Below are 16,745 nucleotides of genomic sequence, written 5' to 3'. Positions count from 1 at the left end.
GTAGCTACAGGTGTAACTCATTTGGAGCTCTATCAGCTCACTCTATGACTTAATTCCAAATTAATTCAAAGTGGTGCTTTTTCATCTGCCAAGCCCTACATGAAAACAATTACCTAAGGAAGCACCCCTTCCTCTAACTTGCTTCTCCAATTGCCTTGCCTGGGCTAGCATTTCCCAAGACTGAAAAAGATGGGAACCAGACACAATGCATCCTAGGTTTGGGATTTTGCTTCAAGAATTCATCTGCGCCGGAAATACATCATAATGTTCAAATCCAGAAATCTAGGAACCAATCCTACAAGGATCAGCAGTAATGCAATTTCATTGGGAATAAGTGGCACCAGAAACAGCATACAGAATGTACTACACTATAGAATTAAGACCTTAATTACGTTCTCCGTCATGTATGACTTTGCGCCACTTTTTTTTGCTAAGCGCTCATTTCAGTAAGACCGGCATTCATACATTTGCTTAGCCTTTCTTCACCTCTGCCTTTTACAGCTGAGGAGCAGATGGCTATCATAGAGTTTTTATTTCCTATGCTTGGAAAAAGTATTTTGATCTGAATCATTCCAAAAGCACCCTGATTTTTTAAAGTAGATTGGCTTCTCAATATTTCTCATAATAAATATGTGGTGGTGTTTTCTGCCAAGCACTAGTGACTGTGCATGTAAAATGATCAGTGAAGATTTCAAACTGATTTGAATAGGTGGCCCATAAAACCCAAGTCTTTTTTCCAGATACATGAACGAGGGGTTACAGAACCATCTGTACATCAGCGTATTTTTCCAAGAATTGATAAACCCTACCATGTTGACTCTTTCTGGGTGTTTTTGATATTTTCAATGAAAATGCCTCTCAAACTTCCTGTCTAATCTAGTTTTTAAGTATCTTCAAAATATTTACCATCCTCTAGAAAACTCCGCACCAGAATGAAGAATGTCCTTTGAAAATCAAATATCATCTGCAGGACTCTAACTGTATTTTGGGAACTAAATTCCAACAATTCCTGAGATAGGACAATATTAATATGGAAATTATTATTTTTCTGAAAGAAAAACAAAACCCAACTTCGGTGTGAAGGGAGCATCTAACATAGGTTTGCAGTTTATTGATATTGGTATTGTGAATTTAGTAGGAATGGAAGGTGATTTGGGGACATTAAAAACTTTGGGGTCTAAAAGACTCTATTAGTCCAAAGAACAGGTAGAGCATGAAGAGCTGCAGGCTCCACCTCCCCCTACTGCCCTCAGCCAATATTCCTCACCCCTGAACTTGGCCACCTCAGAAAGCAAAAGCAGGAGTTCATTCTGCAAGTTCCCTACAATCACTGCTGGCCTCTGTCCTAAGGTTGCTTTCATGGGTTTCCATTTGTACTGTCAAAAACCATCAGTGTGAGGTTTCAAATCCCATTTACTAATGAACTCTTTCATCTTTGTGAATGGGATAAAGAGATTCTTTGTTTGAAAATAAGGATTATTTTTTCTTGTTCTGCTCATTTTTTGCATCTTTTCACAAGCTTTTTGTTTTCAGAAAACATTACAAGACAAAACTGTACCCCAGTTTTAACAAAGAGCCTGACATCTCCAATTTGAAGATAATTCTTGTATATACTAAATTGCATGCTGCCTGCCGCTCGATTGTTTCACATCAATTTTCTTCTCCCCAAATCACCAGGTGAGATTTAGGAAAGTCTCCCCAATATCTACCAGCTCTATTAAAATCAAGATCTCTAGAAGAAGCTCATAATGAATAAAGTCAGAAGCCAACAGGAATGAATTGCAGCTAAAGTGATTTTGATAGTGACGATCCCTAGAACCCGGCTGGTTCCAAGCTTGGCCCTCAGGCAGGATTTTTAAATAAAAAAAAAAGAAAAGGCTATACATACTTTTTAATCTGATTTTTTATTATCATGCCCTGATTTTTTTTATAGGCTTTTACAAAGTCTGGTTGGCTTCTGAGCTCTTGAGACCTGGTGCCATCATCTTTCTTTCTCCTTTTTTCCCCCTTGTAAACTTTACAACATCCTAAAACAACCACAGAAGAGGTAAACTGTATACTCTAAAATTAGTGAATGATGAGGTTCACATCACCCTGCACATTCTTGCCTAAGAGACTTCCAGGCAGAGACCACTGTGAAATGACAGTGTTTTCAAGAGCTGACAGGTTATGTTCCGAGTTTCCAAAATCCAGTTTTAATCATTCCCTCCCTTATTTTTGTATTTTTTGGCAAAATGGAAAAGAACATTTTTAAAAGGCCAATTAACCCATGCTGAGTAATCTGAAAGTGAACGCACTCAAAACAAGGGCCTTGAACTGGTACAGCCACACAGGTCTACAAAGATTTTCCAGACTTTCACAGACTGATCCCCTCCACAAAACACTCCCCCCTTTCTTTGTGGAAATCCTTTACAATCCTGGGTGTCAAAGCCAGACACTTGGGAGAAAGCGTCCCATTGCAATACAGCACAGGCTGAAAATCCCCATCAGTAGATATGCTTGGGTAACGAGAAGCATGTGACTACCTGGAGAGGAATAACTACAGCTCTAGTTGGAAAGAGACACGCTTGAGGGGTCTTCCCTTTTTCATTTGTAAGAAACAGCAACCTGACCCAACAACATGCTCTCAGCTTCCTCTAGCTAATTGCATTATCATGACCTTAACACAAAACACTGTTTCAGTGGTAATTCCCAAAGAAGGGAAAAGGTAAGTCCTGAGGAAGTCCTGCTTGTGCCATTATGGAAAGAGCATTCAATTGGTAAACCTGGTCTGCAGTAGGAGGCATGTTTTCAAGAACCCCATTGCAACCCAGCGGCTTGTTGGTGTACTCACAATCAGATGACCCTGTGTGTGTGTGCAGGTTTGTTGGTGAATGTGGTGAGTGGATGAGGGCCGGGCTCAGAGACAGAACAGCTTCAAGGTTCAGGCAGGGAAGGCCCGGCTTGGCGCTGCATGCACCCGTCTGAGTAATCTCATTCTCCTCAGACGCCTTCTGGTTTTCAGCTGTCTTGGGTTTCTTCCTGAAAATAAACAAAGAGACCTTTGAAGGGACTGACTGCATATTTGGGAAAAGGCATTTTTAGAATCTGTTAAAGATAACTTACTTCTCCCCCCCCTCTTTTCCCTTACAGGGAAGGAGGCAGGGAAGACTTTCCTCCATGCTTCTTGTTTGGAAACAAGCTGCTCCTTGTTTTGACTCTAATGCAATGGCCCTGAGACTGTTACAGCAAATAGGCCGAGCACGAAGCTCCGCATTCTGCCCCTACTGATGACATATAAAATGAAACTCGTCCCAGTGGTTTAGACAGTCAGAGCTCCATTTGACAAATATTAACCAAGGCTGTAGCATTCTGAATATAGAGTTATACAGAAATGTAATAGAATTGTCTGAAAAGCAAACAAATATGTAAGTTTCCAGTTCAAAATGTATCAGCGTAAAGACTCATTTTGTAGGGAAAAGCACTAAAGTAATTTTGGGATGCAGAGGTCATCTAAGTAAACCATGAAGATTTAGAGCCTGAAACGACAGGCTATGAGCACAGAGCATGTGAGCTCTCAACACCTCCCTCCATCCAGGACCTCTGAGCATTTTGTAAACACAGGGAATTAAGCCTCAGAGGAACATTATGCACTGAGTTAATCACCACCTTCGTTTCACAGATGGAGGAACTGGGGCACAAAGAGAAGTTGCAGGTTTCAAATCACACAGCAAGCACTCTGAATGGAGAGGCAAACACCCACATTTCACTGTTTCACTCAGTTTTACAGGTGAAGGTGCTCACTCCTAGGTTCCCAGAGGGAGGTTGCTACTGAGCCAGCTCAGGCTGCAGCCTCCAGCCGGGGACACCACTGCCCTGACCCAGCACACAGCCATGGCGCCCGGGCAAACATCCAGCAGCTCCCACTGCGCGCCAGGGCGGGTCTGTGGCCACGCTTGCAAGAGAGCAGCAGGAGCTGGGGAGGCCAAAGCTGTTAAAATAAAATGCTGTTATCTCCTGCTGGCACCGTAGGCACGAGCTGTGGCAGGTCACCCTGGGATCAGGCCCTTCTCAAGGCAGCACCTCGTGCCACTGGACAGCCATGGTTTTGGGGTAGCATCTGGCCCAAGCGAGGGTCAACCCTGAGCATGGAGGTGCTGCTGGAGCCAAGGCGGTCCTGCCCGGCACCCACCCAGGCCCCACATGCGTGGTCCTGGCTCCCCTTCTGCTGGCAAAGCCCCTCTCGACAGGGACAGACTCCCCTCCTGAAGGGCCAAGGCGGGAGCCTCTTCCCCCCCCCATGCCCTGCTCTCCTGTGTCCCACCTAGCACCGCATGCAGCTGATGTGCTGAGCTGGCCTCTAGAATTTTAAACAACATCATCTTACAGCAAGAAAAGCCCCACTCCCGCGGGAGCACGGGGAACAGGGAAGAAGGGAGCGGACCCCCGGCCGGTTACATAAAGGCATTATGTAAGGGCGGCACGCCCGGCCGGGGGCAGGGCCGGGACCCGGCGCCATTTCCCGCCGGTCGCCGTCGGGGGGCAGCATCCGCCTGGCCTTGGCCTGCCCCGGCCGCCCACCCCGGTCAGCACCCACCGCCCCGAGGTGTCTCCCAGGCCGGAACGTGAAAGCTCTGGGAGAGTAGGGAAGAAAAATTGTAATTATAATAAAAATAATAATTAAAAAAGAGTTAAACAGGCCAAAAAGAAGTAAAACAAATGCCACATCGCCCCCCACCCTCTGAGTCCCCCAGGAGGTGCTGGGCCCAGTTGGCCGCTGGCACATTCCTTGGGCTGAAGGGATGCCCCGTCAGCAGGCAAAATGCAGAAAAGGTCCCAGACGGACAGGGTTCTGGGGTGCTGCAGAGGAGCTGAGCTCCTTAGGTGAACCACCACCAACAGAGGGGTAGTGCTGATAACACTGCAGCTGCTGGCAGCTCTGAGGCATTTTGGATTACGGGGGTCAAAAATTTCCACGCATGGGATGGGCAGATGGTACTGCTGCTGTAGCCTCCAGATAGATAATCAATATGCTCAAAATATACCGGGCTAAAGTCTAATCTGATCTAAATCAATAGGAGATGACCAAATGGGCCTTACTTAAAGTTGTAGATGTATAGCACAGGGCTGAACTGATTTATCCCATGTTAAATGGAAGGAAAATCAAACCATTTAAAAGCGTATTTTTTTCCTGAAGAGTAAACAGAACATCTCATCACTCCAAGCTCGGGCATCCTTCCATCTGTTCCTCGTTCTGTCACCAGGATCCATCTCTTACTACATGGATGAAGATGCATGAGATGCAAAGCTTGTACATGAGCACATATATTTTAAAGTACATGGACTGCATATGTTTTGTTCATTATGGTCTGTGTCGATCCTTGGTGTACAAACTCTAGGACATCTTCACGTGCCTCATTTCCAGATCTGTTGACTTTCTCATGTGCAGCCAGCATGCACCAGGGGCTGTGTACAAACCCCTGTTCTTCTACAGCATACCCAAAAAGCTTTCAGATAGCATGGCCTTTTGTCCAGGCAGCAAAGGATGTACGTAGGTTAGGCTGTAGGGTTAGACTCTGGATGTGCGGGGTAATGAAGTCCCTTGCGCCTGGAAGCTGAACTGCCACATTTAAAGTCTGTTTTCAGCTCAAGAGTTAACCCAAGTTACACGCTTGGAGTACAGCCTCTGACTCCACCTCTATCCACACACAAGGCACCTCCCCTGGGCAGGATGCTGTTGTTATTTGCACGGTAGGGGCTCAGTCTGATTTGTCGGCCGCTAGCCATAGTTGGTTTGTTAGACCAAGCACTGACTAATGCTTCGGCATGTGGCTGATCATGCGTGTGCCTCCCAGGCCTTCAAAACTCATTAGAGGGACAGGTTAAAAAATACTCTAGCAACAGGTAGAGACATCAGTGAAGCTGTGCACAGCGCCCCCTGTTTCCTCCTTTCCAAACCTCTTTATTTTCTGCTTTGCTCTTAAGGCTGACACTATGTTATCAAGACGCTGTTGCATCATCACTTTTGCACATCAGAGTCTTGAAGCTTGGTGACTTGTGCTCACTAGGATGGGGAGAGAAGCAGTGCTGCAGACTGGCACTGGAGATGATAACTCTCTACAGCAGTTCTCCATTTCTCTTACGCTGTTTAGACATGCCCTGCATCTCAGTAACACCCAAGAGGAATGTCGGCTTCCACATGAGGAAGGCTGAGTAAGTGAAACAGCCGAGTCAGCTAAGGATCTAAAGAAAACTTATCAGAAAAGAAAAGTCCTGGGGACACTGTGATCAAAACCACCTATGAAGAAACCCAAACAAGGTTCTTCTCCAGTCTGCAATGCCAGACTGCTGTTGCCAGCAAAGGAGAATGGGCAAAGCCAGACAAATCGTCCTATTGCTGTGATCTTCATCTATCCTAATTAAATATTCTTACATTCACTTACATAGTCTACTTCTATTGCTATCTTATTGCTGTAGTCTTCACAGGGAGAGTTGTTAAGTGTTGGGTCAGGCTGACAAGCCAGGTTGTGGCATCTCCATCCTTGGAGATTTTCAAAACTTAATTGAACAAGGCCCTAAGTAACCTAATGCAACTTGGAAGTCAGCCCTGCTCTGAGCAGGGAATTGGACTAGAGACCTCCAGAGGACCCTCCCAACCTAATATTTTTCTGATTGCACACTTCTTCTATGAAACTTCCATCAGCAAGCTCTCTAATATATGTCCCTGTTCCACAAGGTAAAATGGCACACCAACTGTGGAAGAGTATGACTGTCTTAGCTATGTCAAAAACCCTCAAAGCACAGGGAATAGGAGTGAGAATAAAACAAGTAATAAATAGTTTGTAGAACCTTCCCAAATTCTACCTACTTATGTACCATTCCTGGACTTCACTGATTGACAGTCCTGTGTCATTACTTCTATTGTGAGGGTTGGCCTACCTTGCTACTTTGAGTTCACGTGATTATGTTCTTTTCTACAGACTAACCCCAGAAATAAGAAGTTTGCTATTTACTTGTTGCTAAGGGCAATAAAAGTTGCAACTTATTTGCGATAGACTTGGGAATGTGCAAGGGGCTCCAGTCTGATGTCCAGTTCTCTCCTGAGCTCCAACACATAAACCTGTGGTATATCACAAGTCCTTCCAAATGCTGCACTCATTCTTAAAATTATTAGAGGGCCATCATCGTCTTTGCTTCTTGTGAAGGACAGCAGAAGGCCAACATAGCAAAGAGATGGCACTTCTGTATATGGACCCAATGCACAGATTCCTGGAAGTTGGGGACAGAAGAGATGCTGACCTTTCTAATCTAATCTAATTCTTGAGGATCACCGCAGAATTCACATTTACTACAGATTTACAAGAGATTTATCCATCTGTTTCTAAACATCCTACCTATTCCATCTCTTAAATTTCCTATCCTATATCTGGGTACTTTTCTTTTGTATGTATTCACTTTCAGCACTCCCTTATATTCATTGTGTTACTTCTCATTATGTTAATTTACACCACTTAAAAGATATTCTCTCCTTTCTTGATTGTATGCTCTCCAGTACCTAATATCAGGCTAACTGCATCCACTGTCATCCCTGAACTGAACTGTGCATATCAACACTTTCCGGCTCATGTGTAAAACAAAACCTACAATCACTGCCATCTTTTTATTTCTGTTTTCTGAAACTCCTCTGTCACTATCTTCATTGCAGTGAGGCACTCCCTCCTTGCCATGTACCTTAACACTACACTACCATACAAAAAGGTCTCAGATGGTGGACAACTCAAAATGCTGCAGCTACTCCAATGATTTGGGCACTGTCTGCAAACAGAATAGGCTCCTTTCTGTTTAATTTGAAGGCAGAACAGAGAATATTTTGGATGTCCTAACCTCTGAGCTACCTAGAAACTAATTACTATTAAAACCCCTGCTACACTTCCCCCTTTTTGCTGCCACTCATGCATTCATCCTTCTCCCCCCTAACCCTCCGCCTGCTCTCCACACATGATTTCTTTGCCTGTATCTCCCTTGCAATCATTACTTGAGTTTGGAATGAATTTCCCCTCAATGAATTAACATGGTCTTACAGCCGGGCCACCAAATCAAGTCTCTGTCAAAAACAGGCAACGTTATGTTGTTGTACTTCTCACACAGCAGCTATAACTAATGCTTGAACCTTTCCTTACTCAGAGAACAGCTCTTCGTCCTGTGGAGACACCAGGTTAGCGATGAACAAATTAGCTCAGGTATAGGAACCAGCATAGCTGCGCAGAACCCACAGTAGCATCCTGGCTCTCAGGGGAAGCTATGATAATGTGACTGTATGAGAATAATACTACATAATGAACAATAATGAGGCAGTTTTCAGCCTCTGAATACAGGGAGGGCTGGGTCACCAACCAGACCTTTGTTCATCGCATACTAAACAGCATAGAGGGAACACGCCACAGGGTTGCTGATGTTGTTACAAGTGCTGCTGCTGGCTGAGTCTGCCCACCCATGTTCCAGGCATTATTTCTCCTCCTCGCAGATACGGCATCACCTTCTAGTAAGTGCCCTCAGGTCAGAGATGCCTGTAGTGCCCAAGCGCTGCACTTAACTCACTGGTGTACGCTTTGTCTGTAACCTTAGTAATTCACAAAGACTGTATGTAATTAAAAAAAGCCCTGGCTTTTCAGATCCTAAAAATATAAGAGTGTGAAAATAGTTTATGTTTGATTTTAGGCAATATTTTTCCCAAGTGTTCTGCTGCACATTCTTCCTCTGCCTGTGTGCGACTAACACAGCTCCCGATATCAGTGCTTATCACTGCCAGTGTTGTGTCTCTTCCAGACATGACATTGACAATACATATTTAGAAACTGACAAAGTAAAAGAGAGAGAGAGAGGAGTACAATCATTGAATATGAAAAAAAAAAAGTCAGAAAGAACAGCGAAAAGTGCTATCTTTTCTGCCCAGAGACCTCACCTCAAAAATCAGGGCACACTGAATTCAAGGGCTGCAGGTGAAGATTCCTGAGACAAGCTCACTTTAAACCACCTGAGCCATCCCAGTTTTCTTGCCAGAAGTGTTGCTTCAGTAGTTAGAAGTCCTGCACAGGCTGACTGCCTGAATATTCACACAGCTTCTCTGATGATTTTGCAGCCACATTGATCTTCATGCTGTTACAGCTACATGACTGGCAGTTTGTTTAAAATCTCTGATTGCAAGTTTGTGTCATACAATGGAAAACACAAACTCCTGAAAACATTGCCATAAAATGAAATATGAAAGAGAAATCCCAGCAGAACACTGCAGAGCAAGAATGGGAGGCACGGAGAACTGACAAGAGAGGCCCGATGTTCTAGTGTAATAAAAGCCTGGAAAATTTAATCAACATGGAAAAGTAAAATAACCTCCAAAATCCCATACAGGAGACTGATTAACATAACTAAGTTAAATTCAGAGATTAAGTTAAACTAAGATTGAAATTTGCTGGGACTCTTTCAGAACTGAAGTGAGGTTTATATGCCCCCAAATTTGTCCTTTTTTCCATCTAAACCACAAGACTCATGAAAGTTAGGCCCCACCTACAAAACTTGCCTGACTTACAACCTCAGAGCATCTCAGCTACACCAATATTGCGACAATACTGGCAAGCACTGAGAATTGATCATAATTTACCAAAACTATGAGCTCTACAGGGGGACAAAAAGTGCAAGTAACACAACTGATAATTTCAGAGCTTAATAACAGCACAACACAAAGTCAGAATTCTCTCAGGCATCTTTACCTATGTAATCCAGCCAAAACTACCAAACTGTAATGGCCTTAAATCATAAATAACACAAGGCCCAGAAAGCACAGCATAAGCCTTTAAGGAGTTGCAGTAAATTCAATCTGTATTGCATGAAACACCAATGAGAGGAAAGGTGTCCTATTAAAAAGTAGTAAGAATAAAAAAGATAAACACTCTGAAGATAAACATGGATGAACCAACTAGAACAGCACAAACTGGAGCAGTAAGCAGGGAGAACCTGCCAAACTAAAAGATACAAGTAGATCAAACCAGCCACTGCTGTGAGGCTATGGCTTAAATATTTAACAGTTTTTTATTGACATATTTTTTGCCCACATATTTCCTTGCAAATGTCAAAAGCAAAACTTAGCTTACCCTCATCAGTAATGCTCACAGGTGCTGCAGTTTGTTTTTGTTTTTTAAAGATGTCTTTTTTTGCTGAAACAAGAAGTCTTTTATAAGAGATAAAATATACTTACAGTGGTTTCCAAATGGTATCACTCTTCAGGTAAATTACTCCAAGCCTTGGACCTAGTGCAGACGTTCATTGGGGCAGGGAACAGAGAGAGGCTGTGTCTGTACCAGAAAGAACCAAAAGGAAAGGTCAGGGGGAAATAATAATTATTTACTGAGAGCAAGAAAACTTGCTGCAATGCTAACTGGCATTCTCCTCTGTCAGTACAGCTGGCTGCAGCCTGGTAGGGCTGAATTCTTCTTGCTTCAATCCCTCCAGCCCCGGCTGCAAACAACAACAGAGTCAGTCCCCAGTTACCCCAGTCTGCCCATGCAACCTATTCTGGTGAAGTGAGGAGAGGGAGGATTAGCCAGCAAAGCGCTATCAGTAGGATTCATTCTGAGAAGTTGCTCACTCTAATGGCATGAGCACGGAGCAGTGATGGAGAGCTAGCACAAACTTGGCACTCAAGTGCATCTCATCAGAACAACAAGGCTAGTCCTGTTCAGAGCAGCAACAAACACTTCCTCTGGACTGAAAGGCAGGAAAAGGAAGGCAAAATCCTCCTTTGCTTCTTTTGCTGTCTTTACATCACAAAAATGATGGCTCATATCAAAGCAGAAACCCCGCTTATCTCCCATCAGCCACCAGGTCTACTGCGGTGAGACCAGTGAAATAACTTATTGTCAGCCTTTCAGGAAAGATTCAGCTCGGCAGCAGTTTTATGTCTGAAATCTCCTGAGCTAAAGAGGGAGTTGGACTCAACGGACTAATACAGAAAGGGATCCAAAGAAAAACCTCAGCTCCAATATTTGTTAGAGGGTGATTTCACCACCCAGAACTAAGTTTTTGGGAGTATTTACATTTTTGGGGGACTTGAATCCCTCTCTAGACTAACAGAACTCCTCCTTTGCTAACTTCTTATGATCTTTGGGTGGCTCGTTGTGGATGTTGGAAGTATGTCTGAAGTTAACATCCAGGGACAGAATTAAATCTTGCTCACTTCACTTATGCAAAGAACTCCTGGGACATGAGCATATTCAGTCCTACTGCCAGTGAAGCCAATGGTGCTATTTCCATGAATACATGATTTTGCCTACACTGATCAGACAAGAAAATCAAATATTTGTTTTACCAAAGAAATCAAGAAGGTGAACAAAAAAATGATAAGTTATGTAATTGTTATTTCACAGGTGGTTAATGTCACTGTGCAAGCTGGAATTTATGTCTGTAAATGCAACACAATAAAAAAACCCCACTGTTTGTGCAGCCGGAACACTGGAATGAACACCAGCCGACACAATGAAGGATTTTAGATGACACTGTAATAATGTACTTCACAAAATATACATTCGGTTTTATGTTCAATTTATACATTTTGTAATGATGACGTTTATTGGTGACTGGGATATATGCTACCTATTGATTTCAACAGGCTACATGGAATCTGGCAGCTACACTTCACAGGGGCTCAAGCAAACATTTTCTTTGATTCCAGTTTTTGTGGGTTCTCCCTTCTTGAAGTCTGCTTTGAATTGCAGATTGAGTAAATTTAAACATGAAAAAATAATCCTCAACTCAGCCTGAACCTCTGAGTTTCACCAGGGCTTGGGAAACGAACCATATGCCAGCATCAGGTTAGCTCAAAAGAATTACATGAAACAGTGACACCTTTGACCACTACCAGGGGTTGAATTTCAAAGATGCAATAACACCCAAGGATTCTGTACATTAAGTCCTTGCTATCACTCAGCACGGCTTACTTTCAAGCTCTCCTTCCCACTTCCATATGTGCCCCACCTGTTCTGTCAATGCTGACCTTGCTTCTTATATCCACTTTGCACAAATCAATCTGTCTTTTATCTGGCTATTGCTCACCTTTTTAAGGCATAAATCCTATGTCCTTTAAGAAGTGCCCAGTACTTCAGTTAACATGCATTTTTAGCTTGTACTAGGAGCAGAAAAATCACAGGATCAGGTCTTTAGTCTTTACTTCAGCAGAACTCCTGCTCATTTCACTCCTAATTTCACACAAGTGAAGCCTAAGAACTGAATGTACTAATCGTGCATATTTTGTCACCTCTCTTTTTGTGTCATTACTGCTCTTCCAATCTCTGGGATCCCAATCCAAGTGGCTCTCAACTGTAGCACTGCCTAGCACTCAATCTGGCTTCACATCAAGGGTCAGGCAGACAAGTTGTTAAGAGATGGGCTGTTCAAAGTCTTCTACAAAATCTGGGCACTAAAATCTCCATGAAAGGCAACACTTAAAATATCTTCATTTTTCTCCATCATTTTTGCTATGGACTGGGAGGATACATCTCTTTTCCTACACTGTGATGAGCATAAAGCACTGAGATCATCAGCAGTTGATAGGTACATTTTAAGTACATAAATCAATAAAGCTGATAGTGCTTTAGAAGACATGGGGAGTGCAGCAGAGAAGGGAACACCTCCAAATTTTAATAAAAGTCTTAATCTAGCTAGGGAAAAATTAGAGGAAAAGGATTTTTGACCATGAGAAGACTGGGCAAAAAGAGAGGCAAGCAGGACAACAGAGGAATAGAATGTGTGACATTGGGTTAAGTCACTTCTCCCTTCTCCACCTGGGCTCCTCTAGCCAGAAAAGGAAAGCATTTACATTTCTGCTTCATGAGGTAGTGTGTGCTTAATTAAGATTTTGGAGGATAAGTTTTCTGCATGAATGCATCCCAGAAATGCAGACTCTTATTACTTAAATATTTCCACTAATGATAGTAACTTGGGCATTTTATATATGCTCACTTTTATTCCACCTTGCTCTTTCCAAGCTTTATCCAGTAATTTAGAGGGTGTAAGAAACATTAATCGTATTACTGTTTTTATTAAGGAAGGTCCGTTTTATGATAGCAGCGATGTACTACAGATTGTGATTTAAGACATACGCTTTAGGTCAATTCTATACTGGCTTCAGTGGACTTGCAGTGGGCATAAAGTCAGGAGAAAATGTGGCACTTTACATAATAATGCTGATGATTAATGGGCTTCTGGACCATAACTCCATATTCTGAGGCACTGATTCTCCTTCTCCTCCTGCCTGAAATTTGTGTCTTGACCCTTTCATCTCTTGTTAGCTACCTTTCCAGAGCTGTTCATTAATCAGCACCATTGATCTGATGTGGTCTGTCATATCATATTACATAAAACACACATAAGCAAGCATTGGCCTGACTCTGCTCTTTACATAACACACCATCACAATATTTCCTTTACAGATGTCTTAAATATTATAAACATCAATTTCCTGCTGGTGCTTGGTCCTGAAATTTGCTTTTTCTAGGTTGGTTCCCCGCAGGACCTTTCTATCTCTCCCCTGGCTGTACTTCGTTCTGCTCAAAGACACCATCAAACACCTTCAGTATTCCCTGTTTGTTAGGGGCACTCATATGTCTGACCTGCAAGAGACAATCAGCAGAACAGCTCTTTCTCTTTGCTTAAGACCTGGTACCACAGTTTTCTGTTACTTTCTCTGAGTGAGTCTTGATCAAGGGGACTAAATTTTTTAGTTAATTGCTATTTATTTTATTCCCAAAATACTCTTTTCTCTGATATTTCAGAAGTCTGCTTCCTTCTGCCTTTCCTGTGATCCCTAGCAATGAAAAAACTAAAAGATGAGCTTCTTGTGAGCTTATTTCTGATTATTCTTACTTGCTGTGCTGGCACAGTGCTGTCTATCATGATGCAATGGAAAATAAGAACTTGCTAGTACCACAGAAGTTAGCGTGTCTGATCTTAATCCACCTATCATATAGATCTCTTGAGTAACGTGGGGTCAGTTTTAATTGACACTTTCACAATCATGATATATTTTCAGACTGAGCTGTCTAGGCTAAATGCAGTTCTTTTTTGTTCACTTTTTCTCTCCAGGAGTAGCATTTTGGGTGAAATTCTTAAAGCAGCAACAAGAAGGAGAAGATGAGAACAGCAGTGTTAGACATCAACAAATGTGATTTGAGAGTCAACTTGCTGCATGAAGTGCATTATTCCAGATATATTTTACTGTTTCTTTTTCAAAAGGCGGTACATCCTCTGACTAGGGCAGACTGTGGCACTCATGTTACATGAAAAAGGTTAGGCCGCTGTCCACCTGTAGGTAGATACCCACAGTGTCTTAAACAGAGATCAAGATGGACAGTTATGTAAAACACACCTTTCCAACAGAGGCCAGAACGTGTACCATAGAAAACATAAAATTTAGCAAACAGGACACACTATCAGAAGGCATGAATTTTTCACAATAGTCAGGGCTTCATCTAGGAGAGGAAGCTGCTCATTTCTATATTCTACTGGGAACACTATATGTCCACTATCAGTAACTGGGCCTGAAATTCAGAAATTAATTTGTTAATGGATTAGACATTTGCAGAAAGACTGTTTAAAGAGGCTGGACTGCTCTAGCCTGGTAAAGGCCAATTTCCCACAAGGACATCTTCGCAAATGTACTAGAGAAAAAAATATTTCCCTGAAGTCCCAGGGGTACTTACTGAAATCTGGAATAGCAACGTAGTTTGTAGTAAAGTCTACATCACGTTCCCACTTTTTGTCTCACAAACCCTCTATTACTTGTCTGTATCCATTTCTCTCTCCCGTTGTTCACTGCCCTTTATCTGATACTATAGAATTTCACTTCCCTTAAGCTGCAATTCTTTTCTTAAGTTTGAATTTGGCACTTGGAACAGGCATTCTCTAGGTTTCACTTTCATCTGTTGATTGTTCTGATACCTCTTTCTATTTGTAAGTGGTATTCTCAATGCAACAGCTAACCATAGCTAAGAGCTAAGGTCCAAAAGTATAACTCTTCTCCTACTGTTTTTCCTTTTCACCCCCCATGCCAAATGGCCCCTCCTGCCCTGGGCAGTGGTACAAGGTCTCAACCCTGAACTTTTGGAAAAGTTCTCTCTCACTTAAGAATTGGGGTGCTGCCTATTTTCCATTAATAAAGATCTCACCATGCTTAGTGTGTTGGGTGAATAAACCCTACACTTGCAGAGAAACGGGTTAGATGGTGTCCAAGCAGAGCAGGGCTAGAGGGGCCCTGCCTTCAGCCCGGTGGAGGAAGGGGACAGCCAGTTTTACTTGTCTGTGTGGATCCGATGGCCTGGTACATCACACCCACAGGAGTATAACGCTCTAGTGGACACAGTGCACCCTAATGACATCAAGCTAAACAGGGGCAGAACCTATATATTTCTGGAGTGACCAGGGGATCCCAACAGCTAACTGTATTGGAGGCTGAAGTGACTTTAACCGGGAATGAGTGGCAAAGCACCCCATTGCGACTGGCCCTGCAGCTGCATATATCCTTGGCATAGACCACCTCAGGAGAGGGTATTTCTAGGACCCAAAAGGGTACTGGTGGGCTTTTGGTGTAGCTGCCTTGGTGACAGGGGAAATTAAACAGCTGTCTACCTTGCCTGGTCTCCTGAAGAACCCTTCTGTTGTGGGGTTGCTGAGGGTCAAAGAACAACAGGTGCTGATTGCCACCACAACAGTGAACCGGTGGCAATACTGCAGCAACTGAGACTGATTCCCATCCATAAGCTCATTCATCAACTGATGAGCCAAGGAGTGATCAGCAAGACTTGCTCACCCTTTAACAGTCCCATATGGCCTGTGCGTAAGTCTAATGGAGAGTGGAGGCTGACAGTAGACTATTGCAGCCTGAACGAAGTCACGCTGCTTCAGAGTGCTGCCATGCCAGACATGCTAGAACTGCAGTATGGAGTCAAAGGCAGCCAAGGTGTATGCCACAGCTGATATCGCTAATGCATTTTTCTCAATCCCTCTGGCAGCAGAGTGCAGGCCACAGTTTGCTTTCACTTGGAGGGGCGTCCAGTACACCTGGAATTGACAGCCCCAGGGGTGGAAACACAGTCCTACCATTTGTCACAGACTGATCCAGACTGCACTGGAACAGGGAGAAGCTCCAGAACACCTTCAGTACACTGATGGCATCATCACGTGGGGCAACACAGCGGAAGACATTTTTGGGAAAGGGAAGAAAAGAGTCCAAATCCTCTGAAAGCCAGTTCACCATAAAACAAAGTAAGTTGAAGGGACCTGCACAGGAGATCCAGTTTTTAGGAATAAAATGGCAAGATTACTTTCATCAGATCCCAATGGATGTGATCAACAAAATGACAGCCATGTCTCCACCAACTAGCAAAAAGGAAACACAAGCATTCTTAGGCATTGTGGGTTTTAGGAGAATGCATATTCCAAATTACAGTCTGATCGTAAGCCCTCTCTATCAAGTGACCCGGAAGAAGAATGATTTCCAATGGGGCCCTAAGCAATGACAAGCCTTTTTAAAAATTAAACAGGAGATAGTTCATGCAGCAGCCCTTGGGCCAGTCTGGGCAAGAAAAGATGTAAAAAATGTGCTCTACACCGCAGCTGGGGAGAATGGCCCTACTTGGAGTGTCTGGCAGAAATCGCCAGGGGAGACTCGAGGACAGCTCCTAAGGTTTTGGAGCTGGGGATACAGAGGATCCAATGCC

The 16,745-nt window shown here is 43.3% G+C and overlaps 1 protein-coding gene across 5 annotated transcripts in view; it reads right to left on the bottom strand.

The window, feature by feature from the left end:
• ZBTB20 (zinc finger and BTB domain containing 20) overlaps positions 1 to 16,745 on the bottom strand; it is a 465,440-nt gene that overhangs the window by 23,104 nt on the left and 425,591 nt on the right. For all 5 annotated transcript variants that reach the window (XM_064466348.1, XM_064466339.1, XM_064466328.1 and 2 more), the window contains 2 exons: positions 10,232 to 10,328; positions 2,834 to 3,021 (listed from right to left, as the gene is read on the bottom strand). The gene's annotated coding sequence lies outside the window, so the exon portion shown is untranslated. The remainder of the gene's footprint in view (positions 1 to 2,833; positions 3,022 to 10,231; positions 10,329 to 16,745) is intronic.

Source organism: Phalacrocorax carbo, chromosome 1 (genome assembly GCF_963921805.1).
Source record: "Phalacrocorax carbo chromosome 1, bPhaCar2.1, whole genome shotgun sequence".
Classification (NCBI taxonomy): domain Eukaryota; kingdom Metazoa; phylum Chordata; class Aves; order Suliformes; family Phalacrocoracidae; genus Phalacrocorax; species Phalacrocorax carbo.
Note: the sequence above shows the minus strand (reverse complement) of the source record. Positions and strands in the feature narration are given on the sequence as shown.